Below are 22,653 nucleotides of genomic sequence, written 5' to 3'. Positions count from 1 at the left end.
TGTAATCCCAGCACTTAGGGAGGCCAAGGCGGGTGAATCACGAGGTCAGGAGATAGAGACCATCCTGGCTAACATGGTGAAACCCTGCCTCTACTAAAAATACAAAAAATTAGCCAGGCGTGGTGGTGGGCACTTGTAGTCCCAGCAACTCGGGAGGCTGAGGCAGGAGACTGGCATGAACCTGGGAGGAGCTTGCAGTGAGCCAAGATTGTGCCACTGCTCTCCAGCCTGGGCAACAGAGCGAGACTCCATCTCAAAAAAAAAAACAACAAAAAAGTAGAAGACCTGGTTCCTACTCTTCCTAAGTTAATTGCTCCTTTTCTGTGTACTTGTACTCTCTGGGATTATTGCTAATGTGGCACTTATCTGAATTCATTGCAATTATTTAGGCACGGGAAGAGTTTGTGAGGTTTTCATGTTGGAAAAATAACATCTTCGCCTTTTGTGAATGGAAAATGGATTAACAAGAGGCCAGAATGGATGCAGGCTGATCAGTTAAGAGGCTATTGCACCTGCCTAAGTGAGAAGTGACAGTAGTTTGGGCCAGGCACGGTGGCTCACGCCTGTAATCCCAGCACTCTGGGCTAAGGTGGGAGGATTGCTTGAGCCCAGGAGCTCCAGACCAGCCTGGGTGACATGATGAGATCCTGTCTCTTCAAAAAAATAGAAAAAAATTAGTGGGGTGTTGTGGTGTGTGCCTGTAGTCCCAGCTACTTGGGAGGCTAAGGTGGGAGGATCACCTGAGCCCAGGAGGTTGAGGCTGCAGTGAGCCAAGATCACACCACTGTACTCTAGCCTGGGTGACAGTTAGACCCTGACTCAAAAAAAAAAAAAAAGAAAAAAAACACAGTTATTTGGACTAGAATAGTGGTGGGAAAGACAGGGAGAAATGAAAAATTTGGGAGATATTTAAATGTCTTTGATATTGGAATTGAGGTAGGAGGAAGTTATCAAAGATAATACCTGTTTCCAGATTTGGGAATGTATTAGCTATCTATTGCTGTGCATGGATTCTTTGGGTCAGATTTGGGAGTGGCTTAGCTGAATAGTTCTTTTTCAGGGTTTCTCATGAGATTTCAGTCAAAGTATTGGCCTGGGCTACAGCCATCTGAAGGCTTGACTGTGGTTGGGGGATCCTGCTACCAAACCCACTTACATTACTGTTGGCAGGAGACCTCAGTTCCATGCAGTCCCTGTGGACCTCTCCATGGGACTTCCTGGATCTCCTCATAAATTGTTAGCTGTCACACAGAAATCTGATGTTTGCTGAATTAATGTTTTTTAAAAACCTAGCCATTTCTGCTAGGGACAGTGGATCATGCCTGTAATCCCAGCACTTTGGGAGGCCGAAATGGGTGGACCACCTGCGCTCAGGAGTTGGAGAGCAGCCTGGGCAGGATGGCAAAACTCTATCTCTACAAAAAATACAAAAGTTAGCCAGGTGTGGTGGTGCACACCTATAGTTCCAGCTACTTGGGAGGCTGAGGTAAGAGGATTGCTTGAGCCTGGAGGTCGAGGCTCCAGTGAGCCATGTTCGCACCTAGCAGAAATGGTTAGGTTTTTAAGAAACATTTAAAAAATGTTTAGCCTGGGTGACAGAGTGAGACCCTGTCTCAAAAACAAAACAAAACACAACAAAAAACCTGACCATCATTTCAACCAGGCAGAATTATACATTTATGCATCCATCAATCTTTCATTCCTTGATTGATTACATCATTATTTCATATATATTATGTGCCATGCAATGTTCTAGGTGCTGGGCACAATATTTGTAGGGTCCTTTTCTCAATAAACTTACATTCCAGTGAGCAGAGATAGATAAAAATCAGGTAAATGAATGACAAAGATAATTTTGTCTAGTAATTAATACTGTAAAGAAAAACAGTATAATTGAATAAAGTGATGGGGGATACTACATTAGCTAAGGCCATTAGGCAAGGATTTTCTGAGGTGACATTTGCGTTTACATGGCAAGGAGAGGCCAGCCCCACAGACATTTGCAGAACAAGATTTCCAGACAGTGGGAGCAGCAAGTGAAAAAGCCTGAAGGATGGATGAGTTAGGTGTGTTTGTGAAATAAAATGAAAGCCAGTGTGATCAGTGCATAATGAAAAGGAAGACCAAAGCCAAATCTTGTAGGACTTTATCAACTTTGATAGAGAAGCTCGATTTTATTTCAACCACATGGAAGTCACCGGAGGTTTTTAAGCATGAATAATGATACAATCTGGTTTGCCATAATTAAAATATCCATAGTGGGCCAGGCATGGTGGCTCACACCTGTAATCTCAGAACTTTGGAAGGCTGAGGCAGGAGGATTGCTTCAGGCCAGGAGTTCAAGAGCAGCCTGGGCAACATAGTAAGACCCTATCTCCAGACAATAATCGAAAAATTAGCTGGGTATGGTGTTGCACACCTGTGGTCTCAGCTACTCGGGAGGCCAAGTTAGGAGGATTGCTTGAGCCTGGGAGGTCAAGGCTGCAGTGAGCCTGATTGTGCCATTGCAACACAGCAAGATTCTGTCTCAGAGACAAAACAAAACAACAAATGAAATAGCCATACTGCTATAGGAACAAGGAGGTATAATTGTTGGCTAGGGCTGCTATAACAAAATGCCACAGACTGGGTGGATTAAAGAATAGAAATTTATCCAGGCGCAGTGGCTCATGCCTATAATCCCAGCATTTCGGGAGGCTAAGGCAGGTGAATCACTTGAGGTCAGGAATTCGAGACCAGCCTGGCCAACATGGTGAAACCTGTCTCTACCAAAAAAATACAAAAATTAGCTGGGTGTGGTGGTGCACGCCTATAGTCCCAGAAACTCTGGAGTCTGAGATGGGAAAATTGATTGTACCTGGGAGGTGGAGGTTGCAGTGAGCTAAGATCACACCACTGCACTCCAGCCTGGGTGACAGAGTGAGACCTTGTCTAAAAAAATTAAATAAAATAAACAGAAATTAATTTTGTCACAGTTCTGGAGGCTGGGAGTCCAAGATCAAGATGCTGGTAGGGTTGGTTTCCTCTGAGGGCCTAAGGGAGGAGTCTGTTGCAGGCCTCTCTCCTTGGCTTGCAGATTGCCACCCTCTTGGTTGCTGCCTCTTCACATATTTGTCTCTGTGTGCATGCATCCCTCGTATCCCCCTCTTATAATTACACCAGTCATATGGGATTACGGTCCTACCCCAATGGCCTCATTTTAACTTAATCATATCTTTAATGACCTAATCTCCGGATATGGTTACATTCTGAGGTACTAGAGGTTGAGACTTAGACAAGTGAATTTGGGAGAGACACATAACAGCCCATAACAGAAGTCAAGAATGGAAGCAGCAAGATCAGTTAGGATACTACTGCAGTATCTCAGCAAGAGATGCCAGTGGCTTGGATTAGGATTTTTAGATTAGGAGTTGTTGGATTAGATAATTATTTTAAAAGTAGCATGCATGGGTTTGCTACTTCTAAGTGCTAAAAATAAATGACTCAGGGATTATCATCAGTTTTTGGCCTGAGCAACTTGGTTGCCATTTGCTGAAACAGAGAAAATGGAGAAGCATAGTTTACAGGGAGAACAAGAATTATGAGATTAAATGATTCTTTAAGAATCACTCTTCTCTTATGAGAAGATTTTTTTTTTTTGATTCGGGTTCTGGTTCTGTTGCCCAACTGGACTGCAGTGGTACAACTGTGGCTCACTGCAGCCTCAAACTCCTGGCCTCAAGTAATTCTCCTGTCCTAGCTTCCCAAGTAGTTGGAACTACAGGTGTGCACCACCACGCCTAACTAAGATTTTCTATTCATTCTTTTTATAGAGATGGAGTCTCACTATGTTGCCCAGGCTGGTCTCAAACTCCTGGCCTCAAGCCATCCTCTGCCTTGGTCTCCCAAAATGCTGGGATTACAGGTGTAAGCCATTGCACCCAGCCAATAATTCTAATTTGAACATATTATGTCTAAAACATATTAGACATTCAGGCCAGGTGCGGTGGCTCACGCCTGTAATACCAACACTTTGGGATGCCGAGATGGGCGGATCACTTGAGGTCAGGAGTTCAAGACCAGCCTGGCCAACATGGTGAAAACTGGTCTCTACTAAAAGTGAAAAAATTAGCTGGGCACGGTGTGGCACGTGCCTGCAATCCCAGCTACCAGGGAGGCTGAGGCAGGAGAATCACTTGACTCTGGGAGGCAGAGGTTGCAGTGAGCTGAGATCGCATCATTGCACTCCAGCCTGATATATTGCTATTAATTTCCAAAAAACTTTTCATGGTCTCTGATTCAATTCCTGCACAGCACAAACTCATAGCCTACTGTCCAGAGTTTGGGAGTGTGGTAGAAGAGGAGTCACTGCTCAACTGTACAAGGGTCTATGTGTAGAGAAGAACCTGAAGGCCTCATTACTCCTTGTACAAACTCACAACCAAATCGTATTTCAGCTCCTATTTTCTGGTACCTACTTTTCCCAGGACTCTTAGAGGTTCTTCAAAGTAAATCAAATTGCTTCTCACTGGTCTTCCCTTCTGCACCCTATGTCTACTATTAACTATCATTCTTTCAGTCTTACAAAAATTTGTTGAACTCTCGTCTGCTGGAACTCTGCTTTCAGTGAAGATGGAAAGACCAGAACTGGATTTATCCTTCTGCCTAAAACAACTAGAAAACCAGACAGAGTACATAAAACAATGGTTTTCAGATGGTAGATAATGGGCAGTGCAGGACTGTGATCCCCGAGCAAAGGGAAAACAGAGGTGACTCCTACAATTGAGCCAGCTTACTGTCTGGAGGCAGTTTTCAGGCTCTAGTGCAGGTAAAGGGAACCCAGACAGAGCATGGCTCTCTGGCTAAGTTGAGGAGATAGATACCAGAGTTCACAGAGGCCACTAGAATTTTCAGGACAGACTGCAAGAGAAGACAGAGCTCTATAGAGAGAGGTCTAGAGACCTGGAAAATGAGTTTCCTCAAGTCTATGGCTGAATTTTGGGCTGTGCATGCACGAGAAGAACATGACTGGGGCCAGAGAAATAATCTCTGGAAAGGAGTAGACAGAAAAAAATCCTAGACCTCACACAGGGCTGGAAATAAATTATTCATGTTCTCAAAAGTCACAGTATTATACAGGGCATGAGGCAGAATCTTCAAAAGGTTGTTGCCTGAGTTGTGAAATCAAAATAGATCAAGATTAAAGGCCGTTCTTTACTTACACCAATAATCTTAAAATAAAATTTTAAAAGGATCTAACTGATTTCAGGTACTTAACTGCACACTACATAAAAGAATTCAGGCCAGGCATGGTGGCTCACGTCTGTAATCCCAGTACTTTGGGAGGCCAAGGCGGGCAGATCACAAGGTCAGGAGATGGAGACCACCCTGGCCAACATGATGAAACCCAGTCTCTACTAAAAATACAAAAATTGGCTGGCCGGCATGTGTAATCTCAGCTACTCTGGAGGTTGAGGCAGGAGAATGGCTTGAATTCGGGAGGTGGAGATTGCAGTAAGCTGAAATCGAGCCACTGCACTCAAGCCTGGAGACAGAGCAAGACTCCATCTCAAAAAAAAAAAAAAAAAAAAAAAAAAGAATTCAGCGGCCAGGTGCGGTGGCTCACTTTTGTAATCCCAGCATTTTGGGAGCCCGAGGTGGGTGGATCACCTGAAGTCAGGAGTTCGAGACCAGCCTGGCCAACATGATGAAACCCAGTCTCTACTAAAAATACAAAAATTGGCTGGCCAGCATGTGTAATCTCAGCTACTCTGGAGGTTGAGGCAGGAGAATGGCTTGAATTCGGGAGGTGGAGATTGCAGTAAGCTGAAATCGAGCCACTGCACTCAAGCCTGGAGACAGAGCAAGACTCCATCTCAAAAAAAAAAAAAAAAAAAAAAAAAAAGAATTCAGCGGCCAGGTGCGGTGGCTCACTTTTGTAATCCCAGCATTTTGGGAGCCCGAGGTGGGTGGATCACCTGAAGTCAGGAGTTCGAGACCAGCCTGGCCAACATGGTGAAATCCTGTCTTTACTAAAAATACAAAAAAACTAGCCAGGCGTAGTGGTATGCGCCTGTAATCCCAGCTACTCGGGAGGCTGGGGCAGTAGAATTGCTTGAACCTGGGAGGTGGAGGTTGCAGTGAGCCGATATCACGCTACTGCACTCCAGCCTGGGCAACAAGAGCGAGACTCCGCCTCAAAAAAAAAAAAAAAAATACCGCAAGATCCAGTAACTAGCAATGTGAAATTCACAACATCTGGCATCTACGAAAAATTACCAAGAATGCAAAGAAACAACAAAATATAATTCATAATCAGGAGAAAAATAGAAAAATCAATCAATAGGAACAAACTCAGAAATAATAGATATGATGAATCTAGCAGACAAGTTTTTCTTTTTTTTTTTTTTGAGACGGAGTTTCGCTCTGTCACCCAGGCTGGAATGCAGTGGCACGATCTCAGCTCGCTGCAACCTCTCCCTCCCAGGTTCAAGTGATTCTCCTGCATCAGGCTCCTGAGAAGCTGGGATTACAGGCGCCCACCACACCCAGCTAATTTTTGTATTTTTTGTTATTTTTTAAATTATTATATTTATTTATTTTTTGAGACAGAGTCTCACTCTGTCGCTCAGGCTGGAGTGCAGTGGCATGATCTCAGCTCACTGCAAGCTCCATCTCCTGGATTCACGCCATTCTCTTGCCTCAGCCTCCCGAGTAGCTGGGACTACAGGTGCCCGCCACCACACCTGGCTACTTTTTGGTTTTTTTTTTTTTTTGTATCTTTAGTTGAGACGGGGTTTCACTGTGTTAGCCAGGAGGGTCTCGATCTCCTGACCTCGTGATCCGCCTGCCTCGGCCTCCCAAAGTGCTGGGATTACAAGTGTGAGCCACCGTGCCTGGCCCCGTATTTTTTCTTTTTCTTTTAGTAGAGACAGCATTTCCCCATGTTGGCCAGGATAGTCTGGAACTCCCGATCTCAAGTGATTCTCCCTACCTCGGCCTCCTCAAGTGCTGGGATTACAGGTGTGAGGCACCGCCCCCCAGCTGCATTCAAGTGTTTTTGTTGTTGTTTTTTGTTTTTTTGAGACAGAGTCTTGCTCTTGTCACCCAGGCTGGAGTGCTATGGCACAATCTCAGCTTACTGCAACTTCTGCCTCCCAGGTTCCAGCGATTCTCCTGCCTCAGCCTCCCGAGTAGCTGGGATTACAGGCGCCCGCCACCACACCTGGCTAATTTTTGTATTTTTAGTAGAGACAGGGTTTCGCTATGTTGGCCAGGCTGGTCTCGAACTCCTGACTTCGTGATCTGTCCGCCTCGGCCTCCCAAAGTGCTGGGATTACAGGCATGAGCCACCGCGCCTGGCCCGCAGACAAGTTTTTAAAAATAGATTTTATAAATATACACTATATGTTCACAAAAGTAGAGGAAAACATGAGCATGGTGAGGAGACAGAAAATATTTTTAAAGTCCCAAATAGAACTTCCAGAAATGAAAATGCAAGGTCTGAAATAAAAAAATACATTGGATGGAATTTAAAGATCAGATGCTGCAGAAGAAAACATCAATGAATTTGACGACACCAATATAGAAACTATCTAAAATGGAGCACAAAGAAGCTGGGTGCAGTGGCTCAAGCCTGTAATCCCAGCACTTTGGGAGGCCGAGATGGGCAGATCACCTGAGGTCAGAAGTTCGAGACCAGCCTGGCCGATATGGCAAAACCCCATCTCTACTAAAAATACAAAAATTAGCTGGGTGTGATGATGTGCACCTTTAATCCCAGCTACTCGGGAGGCTGAGGCAGGAGAATCGCTTGAACCCAGGAGGCAGGAGATTCTCTTGAGCCCAGGAAGCAGAGGTTGCAGTGAGCCGAGGTCATGCTACTGCATGCCAGCCTGGGCAACACAGCAAGATTCTGTCTAAAAAATAAAATAAAAATAAAATGGAGCACAAAGAGAAAACAAGGCCAGGTGCAGTGGCTCACGCCTGTAATCCCAGCACTTTGGGAGGCGGAGGCGAGCGGATTGCGAGGTTAGGAATTCAAGACCAGCCTGGCAAACATAGTGAAACCCCGTCTCTACTAAAACACAAAAATTTAGCCAGGCATGCTGGCAGGCGCCTGTAATCCCAGCTACTCGGGAGGCTGAGGCAGGAAAATCGCTTGAACCTGGGAGGCAGAGGTTGCAGTGAGCTGAGATCGCGCCACTACACTCTAGCCTGGGTGACAGAGCAACACTCCATCTCAAAAGAAAATATTAATAAGGGAGATAAATTAATTAATCTAAATGTTGGTTCTGGCTGGGTGTGGTGGCTCACACCTGTAAACTCAGTACTTTGGGAGGCCAAGGCATGAGGATCACTTGAGCCCAGGAGTTTGAGACCTGCCTGGGCAACATAGTGACACCCCCGTCACTACAAAAAAATACAAAAATTAACTGGGTGTGGCACACACTTGTATTTCTAGCTACTAGGCGGACTGAGGCAGAAGGATGGGTTGAACCTGGGAGGCTGAGGCTGTAGTGAGCCGAGATTGCGCCACTGCACTCCAGCCTGCATGACAAAGTGAGACCTGGTCTCAAAAAATATAATAAAATAATAAATAAATGTTGATTCTTTGAAGAGAGCAATAAAATTGATAAAAACTGAAACAGGGAAAGAGAAAAGATAAAAATTACCAAGATTTGGCTTGAAAGATGATATCACTACAGATCTGATAGACATTAAAGGATAAAAAAAAATATTATGGGCCGGGCACAGTGGTTCACACCTGTAATCCCAGCATTTTGGGAGGCCGAGGTGGGCAGATAACCTGAGGTCAGGAGTTTGAGACTAGGCTGGCCAACATGGTGAAACTCTGTCTCTACTAAAAATACAAAAATTAGCCAGGTGTGGTGGCAGGCGCCTGTAATCCCAGCTTCTCCGGAGGCTGAGGCACAAGAATTCCCTGAACCTGGGAGGTGGAGGTTGTGTAGCAAGCTGAGATCATGCCACTGCACTCCAGCCTGGGCGACGGAGCCAGACTCCATCTCAAAAAAAAAATTATGAACAATTTTATGACAATAAATTTGACAATGGAGACAAAATAGAGAAATTCTCTGAAAGGCATAAACTACAAAACTTACTCTTTTTTAGTAAGAAATAGATAAGCTGAAAAGATCTATATCTATTGTTTCTCTCTGATGATGTTTAATTTCACAGTAATGTACCCAGCTGTGGCTTTTTTTTTTGTGATCTCGTTTAACCCTCTTTGAATCCTTTGAATCTGAAATTTTCCTTATTTATGATGTAAGAATATGACTTTTGGGGGATTTAAAAAACATTATGTCAAGTATTTAGTAAATGTTCAGTACTCAGTAAATATTAGATGCTCTGGCTGGGCATGGTGGCTCAAATCTCAGCATTTTGGGAGGCCAAGGCAGGCAGATCACAAGGTCAAGAGATTGAGACCATCCTGGTGAAACCCCATCTCTACTAAAAATACAAAAGAATAGCTGGGCGTGGTGGCGCACGCCTGTAGTCCCAGCTACCCGGGAGGCTGAGGTGGGAGAATCGCTTAAACCTGGGAGGTAGAGGTTGCAGTGAGTCGAGACTGTGCCACCGCACTCCAGCCTGGGCAACAGGGCGAGACTCCGTCTCAAAAAAAAAAAAAAAAAGTTAGCCAGGGCTGATTTCCAGCTTGTTTTGGATATAAACATCCAGAAGAGACATTTCTTCCACCCTTACAATGAAAAAAAGGTAAACTTCCTTCAAATTACAGAGTATTTTTGAATTTATCGAAGAGTTGAGTTCCCAGGACAAAAAACTGGTCCAAAATCTAAGAAGCAACAGATGCCTGCAGGAAGAGACGGGCACTAGCTTACTTGGGACAGACACAACCAGATACTGGTATATGTTTAGCTAGAAGAATTGCGGAATTCATGAAGGCTGGTGTGGACTGGCAGAGCACTCAACTCTGTTGCTCAGGCTGGAGTGCAGTGGTTTGATCTTGGCTCACTGCAGCCTAGTCTATTTCACAGGCTCAATCCTCCCACCTCAGCTCTCGAGTATTGGGACTATAGATGAGCGCCACCATGCCTGGCATTTTATTTTTTGTAGAGACGAGGTCTCACTATGTTTCCCAGTCTGGTCTTGAACTCCTTCCCAGTCTGGTCTTGAACTCCTGAACTCAAGAAATTCTCCTGCCTCAGCCTCACAAAGTGTTGGAATTACAGGCGTGAGTCACTGCAACTGGCTTTTTTTTTTTTAACTGCTCTAAAAGGCAACTATCGAAAGCAAAAATAGCACAAGTATTGTATGTTTACAGCATTTGTAAAAGTGAAATATATGGCAACATTGGCACAATGAATAGAAGAGTTGGGAATATACTGTTTTAAAGTCCTTCTGCTACATGTGAAGTGGTATATTACTGAAGGTTCCTATTATGGGGAACCTATTTGAGTGGACCATTCCATGAAAGTTGTAGGCATGGAAGAATAAAAGTGTTACAGAAATATGTGACCTTGAATTCTAAAATTACACTGCATTACATGTATTTTTATAACAAGTATGCTCTTATGCTTTAAAAAACTGTCTTTGTTTTCTTAATAGACTTGATTTTTTTCAGAACAATTTTAGGTGCACAGCAAAATCGAGCAGAAAGTACACAGTTCCTATCATCCCCTCCCCCATATATGCACAGTCTCCCTATCAACATCCTGCAACAGCATGTTCTATTTGTTAGAACTGATGAACCTACATTGACACATCATAATCATCCAAAGTGCATACATTAGGCTTCATTCTCAGTGATGTACATTCAATGGGTTTTGACAAATGTGTAATAGCATGCATCCACCATTATAGTATCATGCAGAATAGTTTCACTGCCCAAAAAATCCTGTGCACTCCCCTTGGTCATTCTAAATTTTCATTCCTCCGAAGCTAGAAATCACAAAGTTAGAGTTGGCCTTTTCCATTCTAAAGTATGTCTTCAATTCTGGGAAATTCTCAGCAATAATTCTTTCACATGTTCTTTTTTTTCCCCTTCTGGAATTTCTATTAGAAAAATATTTATGCTTCTACCTTCCACATTTCTTAACTCTCCTTTCATGCTTTCCATTTCTTAGTTCCTTCCTTGCTCTAATCTTCTGGTTCATGAGTGAACTGTCCAGCTATATTCAACCCATCCATTGAGTTATTTCATTAATATTTGTCAACATCCAATTCACAAATGCTTCTTTGTGCTTTGTGTTTCCAACATTCTCCCTTCTTTCTCTGAAGCTCTATTAAGCTTATTTTCAATTCTTATTGTCTGATCCATTCACTTGACTTTCTCTGGTATAGCTAGTTCTATGTATTGTTTTAGCAGTTCTCATGGTCCTCAGATGTTTCATGATTTTCCCTCTGTGCTCATACTTATTCCTTGGGACAATCAGCTGCCTTGGCTATCATGTCTACCTGAGGGAAAGGGAGAAAAGCCTCAATGTTGGTTTGTGCTGCTCCACAAGAGTTTAGGACTTGGGAAAAAGGTATATCTCATGTCAAAGTGCTTCCAGGATAATGATCCAGTTAAAGCATTCCCTGTTTTCCCATTTCAGGCATGTCCAGATCATTTCACAATTCCTCTACTCCAGCCACTGCTACTGATGGAGAGGTAAAGGGAAAGAATAGGGGGACAATGGGGTCCCCAGGCACAGGCTGGCCAATCCACACTGACACACCACACTTCCAAATGTCTTAGCTGGTTCTTTTTTTCTGACCTACTCCTTAAAGGTTGATGTTTTCCAATGCTCCTTGCATGTTCCTTTTATCTAACATTGGATGGAGACTCCCTGGCTCACATTTTCTTCACCTACACATAGCAGCCGAACAAATAACATTCAAAGTTTTTTAAATAATTGTGTAACTGGGAAATTCAAGGGAAATTTTCAACCACATTCTCAATCTTGGAGGAGGTAAGGCTCAGTTTCAGCTTTAAAGTACCTGCTTTCATTGGTTCAGTTATTTTATCTTAAAAAGAAGGTAAATACTAAACAAAGTTAGAAAAAGAATTATAAAGGTCCAACTCTCTATTTCTGTGGATCTCCATTTGCACTGTGGAGTTGCTTGAGCCATATAATTTTACCACGTTTAGTCTCTGGTGGATGTCAGTTAATATTAAGTGGGTTATGGACTAATTTTAGCTCTCTGTGAAAATCAACACACCCAGATTTTAAAACAAATATTTTGGTACTCATATATCTAGGTATACTATAATTTTTAGGGAGGTTTTAAAATTAATTTTATTTATTTATTTATTTATTTATTTATTTATTTATAGAGACAGGGTCTCACTCTGTTATCCAGGTTACAGTCCAGTGGTGCAAACTCCTAGACCCAAGGGATCCTCCTGCCTCAGCCTTCCGCCTAGCTGGGACTACAGGCATGCTACCACGTCTGGCTCATTTTTCTTTTTTTTGGTAAAGATGGGATTTCACTATGTTGCCCAGGCTGATCTCGAACTCCTGGCTTCAAGCAGTCATCCCACTTCGGCCTCCTACCTCAACCTGTGTTGAGATTATAGGCACAGGCCACCTTGCCCAGCTCAGAGAGGTTATTTTTTGAAACTCTTTTCCTCAGACTATATTGCTCTCCTAAGCCAGTCTGAGGTTACTCTTTTGGCTCCACACATTAATATTTATTTCTTATTCTTACCTTTTCAGAACATGGCAAAAAAACCTTTGGCCCCAATTTCTTTGCACAGCCTAGTATCCAGAGAGAAAACTGATCATCTATGGGGACTGCATGTATTATCAAGCTATGGTATTCAGATTTATTTTATCATCTAAATGATCATTTCCAAATTTTGTATACTAAAAACTCAGATATAGAAGTCCCTGAGTGAATCTGTACACAGAAAGGCTTAGACACAAATACCAAATTAATTGTCACGCCAGGCTGGGCACAGTGGCTCATGCTTATGATGTCAGCTACTAAGGAGGCTGAGTTGGAGGATCGCTTGAGCCTGGGAGGTGGAGGTTGCAGTAAACTGAGATTGCACCACTGCACTCCAGCCTGGGTGACAGAGGGAGACCTTTCTCAATAAATAAATAACATAAAATATAAATTGTCATAGCTGGGTGTTGGGATGGCTGGGTTTTCTAGTTTCTATTATAAAAAGGTTACATTTTATTTGAAGAAAACAAAGTATCCACATGATGGCACTATAACCTACAAAATAAGAGGTTGTCAATTTATGAAGACCAAGAAGTTGGTAAATTCTACTTAGAGTACTTACTACTCTAAAGTGCTGAAAAGAAATTGCCTAAAGAATGTGCTGAAAAATGGCTGGGCTCATGCGTGTGAATCTCAGCAATTTGAGAGGCCAAGGCAGGCAGATCGCTTGAGCCCAGGAGTTCGAGACCAGCCTGGGTGACATGGTGGAAACCCCCTCTACGAAAAATACAAAAATTAGCCTGGCATGGTGATGCACACCCGTAGTCCCAGCTACTCGGGAGGCTGTAGTGGGAGGACTGCTTGAGCCCAGGAGGTTGAGGCTGCAGCAAGCCAAGATCATGCCACTGCAATCCAGCCTGGGCCATAGAGTAAGAGATCCTGTCTCAAAAAAACAACAAAAAAAAAGAATGCTGAAAAATAAGGCATTTTATATACAAGGTAATATGGATAGAATTCCCTTATGTTTTACAGAGACTTACTGGCTAATCCTTCATATCCCTTTCTCAGTTCATTTTTCCATGATTTATTTAATAACAGTATCTTAGTCCTAGTGTGAGCACATGACCATGTTGGGAGCTACTTAATGCATTCATTCCCCATAATGTCATGTCTTCCTACAGGCGATTCTAGGGGGCAATTCAGGAGCTATTAGAGAAACAGTGTTAACTGAGACAAATGCTATCCATGGAGTTTATATTCTGGCCGGAAGATAGGCTTTATTTATTTATTTTTTTGGGATGGAGTCTCACTCACTCTGTCGCCCAGGCTGGAGTGCTGTGGCGCGATCTCAGCTCACTGCAACCCCTGCCTCACAGGCTCAATTGATTCTCCTGCCTCAGCCTCCCAAGTAGCAGGGACTATAGGCACACCATCACGCCCAGCTGATTTTTTGTATTTTTAGTAGAGATGGGGTTTCGCCATGTTGGCCAGGCTGTATGATATGCACTGTATTAAAACCTTTATGTTATTAGCTAATGTATTCTTCTTCACAAACACTTTATGCAGTACTAGGATCCCTGTTCTACAGCTAAAGAAAACTAGGCTGAGAGAGGGGCTAAGGCCACAGAACAAAAATGTGGCATGGAGCCCTTTTCCAATATGAAATATATTGACAATAACAATCTTCCTCTTTTCCTCATGCCTTTCTTCTCCCTTAATGAGGCATGGTGGCACATGTCTGTAGTTCCAGCTACTTGGCCAGCTGAGGTGGGAGGATTGCTTGAGCCCGGGAGGTCGAGGCTACAGTGAACCACGATCGCACTACTGTACTCCAGCCTAGGTGACAGAGTAAGACCCTGTCTCAAAAAAATAAATAAAATAAAAATTAGTTTAACGACTGCAATCTTATAGTTTTAAATAATTCAGTAGCTTGGGTTTTTATTATAATATCCTTTAGCAATAGTTTTAAGTAGTTTCCTGAATACAGAGCACATCAGATTTAGAGGTTTAAGTTTACCAAACTTAAAAACCAAAAGCACGTAAACACACATACACAATGGTATTTTCCATGTTGGAACACAGAACTGTTAACTCTCTAATAGAATGAAACATTTTTTGCCAAATGGCAAATCAAAGACATCATAAATCAAGCACATATTATACTAACTTGTTTTTACCTTTCTCAAATATTTAAATTGGGCACACTATCTTTGTAAGTCTCAAATCCTAAAGTTTGAATAGAAACGGCCTGCGTAGAAATGCTTTTAAGGTGAATCAATTTTCTAGTTTTTCTCTGTATTAAATTAGTAAAATAAAATAGGACAGTCATTTGAAAAATGCTAATCTTGAGATCTGTGGTCTAGTGGAAAGAGTACAGGGTTAAAAGTTACAACTTCAGGGTTATAGTCCTAATATTACTATCTACTAGCCAAAGGACATTTTGAAACCTCTCAGCCTCTACTTTCTAATTTATAAAACAAAGGGGTTTATTTTGACTTCTAAGTTCTCAGATTTCACACAAGTCAACAAACAAACTTGGCCAAGTCATAAAATAATAATTATAGCTTACATTTATTTAAGGCTTATTTTGTGCCAGGCACAATGTTCTATATACTTTACATGCATTAATTTAATTCATGTAACTTGTGAGGCAGGTAGTAATAATATCCTTATTTTATTTTATTTTATTTATTTATTTTTTTGAGATAAGAGTCTTGCTCCATGGCCCAGGTTGGAGTGCAGTGGCACAATCTTGGCTCACTGCAACCTCCACCCCCTGGGTTCAAGTGGTTCTCATGCCTCGGGCTCCTAAGTAGCTGGGATTACACGCATGCGCCACCATGCCCAGCTAATTTTTGTATTTTTAGTAGAGATGGGGTTTTGCCATATTGGCCAGGCTGTTTGTTCTCAAACTCCTCACCTCAAGTGATCTGCTCACGTCAGCCTCCCAATGTGCTAGAATTATAGGCGTGGGCCACTGTGCCTGGCCAATATCCCCATTTTAGAGAACCAATCTATATAAAAAAATTAAAAAAATTAGCCAGGCAAGGTGGTGCACACCTGTAGTCCTAGCTACTCAGGAGGCTGAGGTGGGAGGATTCCTTGAGCCTGGGAGGTCAAGACTGCAGTGAGCTGTGACGGCACCACTGCACTCCAGCCAGGGTGACAGAGTGAGATCCGATCTACAAACAAGCAAAACATAACAAAAAACAAAACAAAACAAAGGACTTCATGCCAAACTTAGTTGCACTCTGTCAGCTAATAACATCTCACTGGTGTTTTTGCTTCAATTAAAATGTCATTTATTTTTAAAATATATAAAGCATTCTTGCAGTACACAATTCAAGAGGCCACCAAAGATAATTCACAGTCTCCTTTCACTTCTGTTCCTTAAGTTTCAGTCCCTCCTAGTCACTGTAGATTTTCTAAGAGAAATCACATCACGAGAGCTGTATCTAAGGAAAATGAATCAGACAGAAATACTTAGGATGAACTATACTGGAAGTACCAGATGGGTAATAGTGGGAATAAAAAAAAAAGGGATGGATGCAAGTTTCTACAGGCAAAAGCAACAGGACTTAGCATTTAGCATAGGGCCTGGAACATAGCAGGCACTTCGAAATATTTTCTATGTGGCTCCTGAATGACATGAGTAGAAGAATGACCAAAATGGTTTCAAGGTGTAGAGGCAGGATGACAAGGAGCTGAAAAGTGCCATTAACATTGCTAAAACAACAATAAAAAATCAAGATTCAGGTATGAAAGGGGAAGAAGACATGTAGTTTTGAACCTATGAGTTGGAAATGCTCATGGGCCATGTAAGTGAGAACTGTCAGGTGTTTGGAAATGTGACCTGGTGCTAATGAATGAAGTTGGAAGCTTTGGGTATAAATTTTAGAATTATCTTTCAAAAAAAATGGGTATGATTAGATAACTAAAGAAAACACTGTTTGAGGACAGTATAGAAGATGATGTCCAAGGATAGAAAATTAGTAACTGTCTACATTAGGGAGACAAAGATGAGTGAAACCATGAGAGCCAAGTATCACGAAAATTCAGGAGGGAGACTATGTTAAGAAGGTGGCAGGCTTATGCCTTTAATCCCAACACTTTGGGAAGCCGAGGTGGGAGGATCGCTTTAGACCAGGAACTTGAAGCTGAATGAGCTATGATTGCACCACTGCACTCTAACCTGGGTGACAGAGCGAGACTCTGCCTCTAAGTAAATACATTTAAAAAATAAGGCAGCAGTCATTGGTAGTATCTAATGAGGAAAATAGGTCAAGTAGAATGAAAAATGAGAAAAAGTGGTCAGATTTAGTCATCAGAAAGGCGACAGATTTAGTAATCATTGCAAGTGCAATGGCTCATGCCTATAATCCCAGCACTTTCAGAGGCCAAGGTGGAAGGATTGCTTAAGCCCAGGAGTTCCAGACTAGCCTGGACAAGAGACTCCATGTCTACATATAAAAATAAAAATTAAATTTAAAAAAAAGAGAGGGAAGAGGGCAAAAATTTGGCAGGAAATAACAAACAAATGGGTGGTGAGGAAGTGAATACAACCCCTGCCTTGCCTTCTTCTCTTGAGAAATCTGAAAGTGAGGGGATGGCAAGGGATGGAACAGTAAGCAAATGGGCAAAAAATGAAATGTAAATGTGCAACCCGGAATTGGCAACTCTGTGGCCTTCCTTATAGGGCTAGCAGTGCCAACAGTTTTCAAGAGGCAAGATACTAACACATTTGTAGGGAAAGAAGGAGCCAAGAGGACGAAAAAGGCTGCAGGTATGACTCTTCGTAATTGAGCAAGATCTGATATGGGAAAGAAATGACATCTAACTTACAGTTGGATTTGGAGAGGAAAAAGAGGTGCTCCTCCCGACCCAGAAAGGGAGGGAAAGTTTAAGATATTTTGAAGTGAGGAGGGAGGATAAGGGTGTGACTGACAGCCCGTATTTTCTCAGAAAAGTAGGTGACCTAGTTGTCCCTCCCCAACAGAGAATTAACTATCACCTAGGTGAGGAGCCCCAAAAGCTAGACACTGGACTAACGTAAACATGAGTAGGTTTTTAAGTATTTATCTTATGGCAGATATTTTTAAAAATCTATAATAATCCTAACAGGTAGGTACTATTTTTCTTCCCATTTAAAAATCTTATGCTTCCCCTAAGAGGATATGACACTTGCCCACAGCTAACAAGCATACATTCAAACCCAGATCCAATTGCATGGTTTTTAAGTCTATTACATCTCACAGCAAGGGGATAGCAGAGGCCATGAACTGATGGGCTTGTAAGTATGTGTATCTCACCTCCAGTATTGATCTTTGTAAAAAAACAGATGAACAAAAAAATATGGTTTGTGCTTTTTGAACTTTATAATTAAGACTACATGCATATGGGAGTAAAATACTGGCAAGAAAGGAAACCGTAGAGCAAATACTTTGCAAATAAGAAATTGCCATTCCTTTGATTCTTTTTGATTCATATGAACTCCTGTTACAGAGACAATTGTTGTGGATACATTCCCTTTGACCTATGAAAATTAGATTTGAACAAAGGCTCAGATTGGATTTAGATTAAGTCCTGCTCAGTGAAAATTATGAAAACACTCTGACACTACAGTAACTGATATGAAATAATAAATCCTCACTTAACATTGTCAATAGCTTCTTAGAAACTGGTTTTCAGTGAAACAACGTACAATGAAACCGATTTTTGTTGTCATCAATATTATAACGAAATGAAAACAACACTGAATGAAAATTTTTTTGTGCACCTGCTGTAAGTTGTTTGGCTTAAAGCCATGATTTCTAAGAACCTATCGTTAAGTAAGGACCTACTGTACTCTATAACCATGCTGCTATTCTTTATTCCTGATATCCCATTACTTTTTTTATTTTTGAGATGGAGCCTCGCTGTGTCACCCAGGCTGGAGTGCAGTGGAACGATCTCAGCTCACTGCAGCCTTGACCTCCCAGGTTCAAGCGATTCTCCTGCCTCAGCCTCCCAACTAGCTGGGACTACAGGCGTCTGCCACCACTCCTAGCTAATTTTTGTATTTTTAGTAGAGATGGGGTTTCACCATGTTGGCCAGGCTGCTCCTGACCTCAGGTGATCTGCCCATGTCTGCCTCCCAAAATGCTGGGATTACAGGCGTGAGCCCCCGGCCGACCTTTCTAATCTAAAAAAAAAAAAAAGAGATGAAGTCTCACTGTGTTCCCTAGGCTGGTCTCCTGGGCTCAAGCGATCCTCCCACCTTGGCCTCCCGAAGTGTTGGGATTACAGGCCCGAGCCAGCGGGCCCGGCATGCGGACCATTTCCAGTCAAATACTGGGATAAACTGCAATAAATGACCCTAAGAAGCAGGTGAATTGTCTCAGGAGCTCAAGCTTCTTTTGGAGAAGGACTCAACCAGCTGTGACTGGCTGTGAAGATGGAGGAAAAGGGCCACTAGTCAAGGTATGTAGACAGCTTTTAGAAGTCAGAAGAAGCACGCCTGCAGTCCCAGCTACTCAGGAGGCTGAGGCCGGAGGATCGCTTGAGCCTGGGGAGATAGAGGTTGCAGAGAGCCGAGACCACGCCACTGCAGCCCAGCCTGGACAGAGGTGAGACGCTCGCGGACCTTAGCTTGGGGTTGGCGGCGTTAGGAAGAAACCGACCTCGAGACCCTGAGGACCTGACGACAGCCGTTACTCTGGCGGACAAGTCATTGGATTTCTGGCGCACGCGCGGCGCAGCTTCCGGTTTCCAGCCTTGCCCCCGCCCCTACCTTCCGCCCTACCTCCAGGCTAGTTCCTCCTCTTGGCCCCGCCCCCTGACCTTTCTTCTCCCTGTCCCTAGGCCCCGCCCCCTGACCCGCACCTTCCCGCCGCCCCTCCCCGGTTCCATTTCATTGTTGGATTGTGGCGCTTCACTCCTGCTGGCGGCCGGCAGGGGGCGGAGTTCGAGCCTGGATTTTTTTCCTCGGGGCCTCCCCCGGGAGGCCGTCCCGGCGTGGGGGAGGGGAGGACGGGGCGGGAGGACGCGGTTCGGTCGGCTGCAGCGCTACTTTTGGTTCGGGGTCGACAGGGAGGCCGCGGCTACCGCATCAGAGCTGACGTGGGGACTACGTGGGGCCGCTGCCGGCTCCGGGTTGCTGGGCGGCGGCGCCGCTGCTGAGCGGCGGTCGGTCTCGCCGTCTCCACCTCCTCGCGTCCGTAATCAGTGACGAGGTCCGCTACGTAAATCCCTTTGCGGCGGGTAAGTGGTGCGTCGGCTCCGGCCCCGAGACCCAGCAGCGGGCGACGCGGCGCAGGAGGCGGAGGTGGAGGCAGGAGGCGGAGCGGAGCCGGGTGCGGTGGAGCAGCGGAGGCCGAGCGGAGCTGTGGGCGGCGGGCCGGGACCCCGGGGCCGGGCCAAGGACTGGCGGGGCAGCCGCGAGTTCACCTGACGCGGCCCCTCGCTCGGCGCCCCCGAGGCCGTCGGCTCGCCGCCCGACGCCCGCTTCGTCCGCTCAGCTGCCCTGGGACCCGCCTGCCTCCTCGCGAACTTGGGAGAAGTTGGAAAATCCTCCCTGAGAGAGCCGTGCGGCTCAGGGGAGCAGTTTAACTCGGAAAAGGAAAAGGAATCCAGAAGTAAGGACCTCGGATTTCAGTGCCCCCAGCGCCTCTGCCCCACTTTACGAGCGCAGTTTAGACGAAAGCGGACGCAGCCCGTTTTCCCCCAAAACCTGGGCCGGAGGGCCTCGCAGCTGAGTCATTCGGTCCCGGGCGCGGGCAGTCTCAGGAGTGGGAAGGGCAGAGCCGCGACCGCTCTCGGAAGGCGCATTTTCCCTTCTGCCTGAGTCTTGCCTTTTTAGGGCCATCTGGTAAGGTTTCCAGAGCCTGTTGAATCTGGGGAATAAACACATTATTAAACATACTTTTTTTTTTTGAGACGGAGTCTTGCTGTTACCCAGGCTGGAATGCAGGGGCATGATTTCGGCTCACTGCAGCCTCTGCCTCCTGGGTTCAAGCGATTCTCTTGCCTCAGCCTCCCGAGTAGCTGGGATTACAGGCATGCGCCACCACGCCTGCTAATTTTTGTATTTTTAGTAGATATGGGGTTTTACCGTGTTGGTCAGGCTGGTCTCGAACTCCTGACCTTCCACCCACCTCGGCCTCCCAAAGTGCTGGGATTACAGGCGTGAGCCGCCGCGCCTGGCCTCAGCATGTTTCTTGATCCTGTTGCGTTTTATTTGTATATCAGATACCTGAGTTTGAAATCACTTAGGGGTTTCCTGCATGCTGCTCAGTGAAGCAGCTGTGAGTTTGTAATCACATTTTAAGAAATTGGGACTTACAGGGCCAGTCTCAAAGTGTCACTGAAATTGAAAGAGCTCCTTTAACACTGTGGCTTACGTACGTGACTCAGTTTCCTTTCTACTTAATTTGCCGGGCAGATGAGAGTGTACCTTTCCCTTGAAACAAAAATCTAGATTGAACAGTGAGAGGTCCGCTGTGAACATTGCATCAGATTACATGAATAAACCACGCTGTTTTTTATTTGTTGTTTTTTTGTTTTTTGCTTTGAGCGCCATGTTTTTTTCCTAGTTTTTTTTTTTTTTTTTGAGACGGGGTCTCGCTCTGTCGCCCAGGCTGGAGTGCAGTGGCCCGCTCTCAGCTCACTGCAAGCTCCGCCTCCTGGGTTCAAGCCATTCTCCTGCCTCAGCCTCCTGAGTAGCTGGGACTACAGGCGCCCGCCACCACGCCCGGCTAATTTTTTGTATTTTTAGTAGAAACGGGATTTCACAATGTCAGCCAGGATGGTCTCGATCTCCTGACCTCGTGATCCGCCCGCCTCGGCCTCCCAAAGTGCTGGGATTACAGGCATGAGCCACCGCTCCAGGCCTTTTTTTCCTAGTCTTGATTCTTTTTTTGGATAAACTTTCCCTTCCTAAGTCATAGTAGTCTTAAAGTCTTTCAATCTAAAGTAATTTTTTTCCCAAAGGAAGGCAAATTGCACACAATATGTTTTGGCCAATAAATGCTAAGTATTAAAACTGATGTTTAAAGAACTATGTATTGATCCCAACACAACTTTAACAAATATATTAAAATGGTTTTGATCCTGAATGAGTAAACACTTAAAGCATTGTCAATATTCACACAACTTTGGCGAATCTGTAAATAGATGAATATAACACTTACTTTCCCAGTGAGTTGGTGATGGATATGGAATCATTTTGGTGATTGTGAAGTTGTAATTACGGTGATGTTTTGTGTACATATTTTGGTGACAGTATATGAATAAATTTTTATTGAATGCATAAACAGAGGACATTTTTATTTTTAGTCTTTTTGTTTTTGCATTGTCCCTGAAAGTTAATGAAATTTACTTCTTCTTTCTGAATTTTAAACTCTGGAATCCATAGTTAATAGGCTGTATTCCAGTTTCCTACTCAGGTGAGTCACTGCCTAATCAAAATACAAAATCTTGTTTAGGGTTATGACCATTTCATGAAAAGTAGGGAAGAGTTTTGAATTATTAACATATATAAGGAATCCTGACTGAATCTTTACCAACATAGACATATATTTCTGATCCTTTTTCTCCCAAGTTGTATTCCCTGCAAATTAAGTATTGGGCCAGAAGATTGAGCTAGGTTTATTATTGTTGAAGTGGATATTCCTACTGAAAAGCTCTCAAGTGTCCTGTTCCTTTTAGATAGACTTCTTAAAATAAAACTGAACAGTGCAAACACTTAATAGCTGAACTATTGAGAGACGTTATTTTTTAGAGCAGTTTTAGAACCATTGATATTTTTATATTTCCTTACCAACATTGATTGATAAGGAAGTAAGCCTGAAATACCGAATTTTATTGTTTCTACTTAAGTAAATGGATGGATTCCATATGTAAAAGTCAGCTTTGAAAAGAATTATTATTGTACATTGAATACAGTTTTGATATTATCAACACAGGAACTTAAAAATCCACTTTAGGCCGGGCATGGTGGCTCACGCCTGTAATCCCAGCATTTTGGGAGGCTGAGGCAGGCAGATCGCCTGAGGTCGGGAGTTC

General features: G+C 43.7%; 2 protein-coding genes across 18 annotated transcripts in view; one reads left to right on the top strand and one right to left on the bottom strand.

Moving 5' to 3' along the window:
* The window catches only part of CUL2 (cullin 2), a 124,781-nt gene extending 105,353 nt beyond the window's left edge, over positions 1–19,428 (bottom strand). The window contains exon 1 of the mRNA XM_063710154.1: positions 19,272–19,428. The gene's annotated coding sequence lies outside the window, so the exon portion shown is untranslated. The remainder of the gene's footprint in view (positions 1–19,271) is intronic.
* A 69-nt stretch (positions 19,429–19,497) lies between these two features.
* The window catches only part of CREM (cAMP responsive element modulator), an 88,796-nt gene continuing 85,640 nt past the window's right edge, over positions 19,498–22,653 (top strand). For 6 of the 17 annotated variants that reach the window (XM_031015152.3, XM_031015153.3, XM_055352909.2 and 3 more), the window contains exon 1: positions 19,502–19,851. The gene's annotated coding sequence lies outside the window, so the exon portion shown is untranslated. Of the gene's footprint in view, positions 19,852–19,884; positions 20,226–22,653 lie in introns of those variants that run through there. The other 11 variants (XM_031015148.3, XM_031015149.3, XM_031015142.3 and 8 more) reach the window with 7 other exon arrangements.

The sequence above is a fragment of the Gorilla gorilla genome, chromosome 8, assembly GCF_029281585.2.
Source record: "Gorilla gorilla gorilla isolate KB3781 chromosome 8, NHGRI_mGorGor1-v2.1_pri, whole genome shotgun sequence".
NCBI classification, from domain to species: Eukaryota; Metazoa; Chordata; class Mammalia; order Primates; family Hominidae; genus Gorilla; species Gorilla gorilla.
The sequence above is the reverse complement of the archived record's forward strand: the minus strand, read 5'-3'. Positions and strand labels throughout refer to the sequence as shown.